The sequence below is a fragment of the Cicer arietinum genome, chromosome 8 (genome assembly GCF_000331145.2).
Source record: "Cicer arietinum cultivar CDC Frontier isolate Library 1 chromosome 8, Cicar.CDCFrontier_v2.0, whole genome shotgun sequence".
Classification (NCBI taxonomy): domain Eukaryota; kingdom Viridiplantae; phylum Streptophyta; class Magnoliopsida; order Fabales; family Fabaceae; genus Cicer; species Cicer arietinum.
In genome coordinates, this window is record NC_021167.2 from 12,235,263 (window position 1) to 12,235,491 (window position 229).

Below are 229 nucleotides of genomic sequence, written 5' to 3' on the forward strand. Positions count from 1 at the left end.
TTACAGAAAAGGTTCTCCCACTTAACCAATCATTTGACAGCACTCGGAAAAATCTTCACCAATGATGAATTAAATCTAAAAGTACTAAGATCATTGACAAGGGTCTGACAACCAAAAGTGACCGCAATATCCGAAAAGAAAAGCCTATCCAAAATGTCACTTTCTTCACTATTTGGAAAACTTCAAGAGCATGAAATCGAACTTGGAAGGTTAGAACAAAATGAAAGTC

General features: G+C 35.8%; 1 protein-coding gene across 1 annotated transcript in view; it reads right to left on the minus strand.

Annotated features, from left to right (window-relative positions):
- Window positions 1-229, minus strand: part of LOC101500329 (threonine synthase 1, chloroplastic-like) — a 13,307-nt gene that overhangs the window by 12,382 nt on the left and 696 nt on the right. The window lies entirely within an intron of this gene.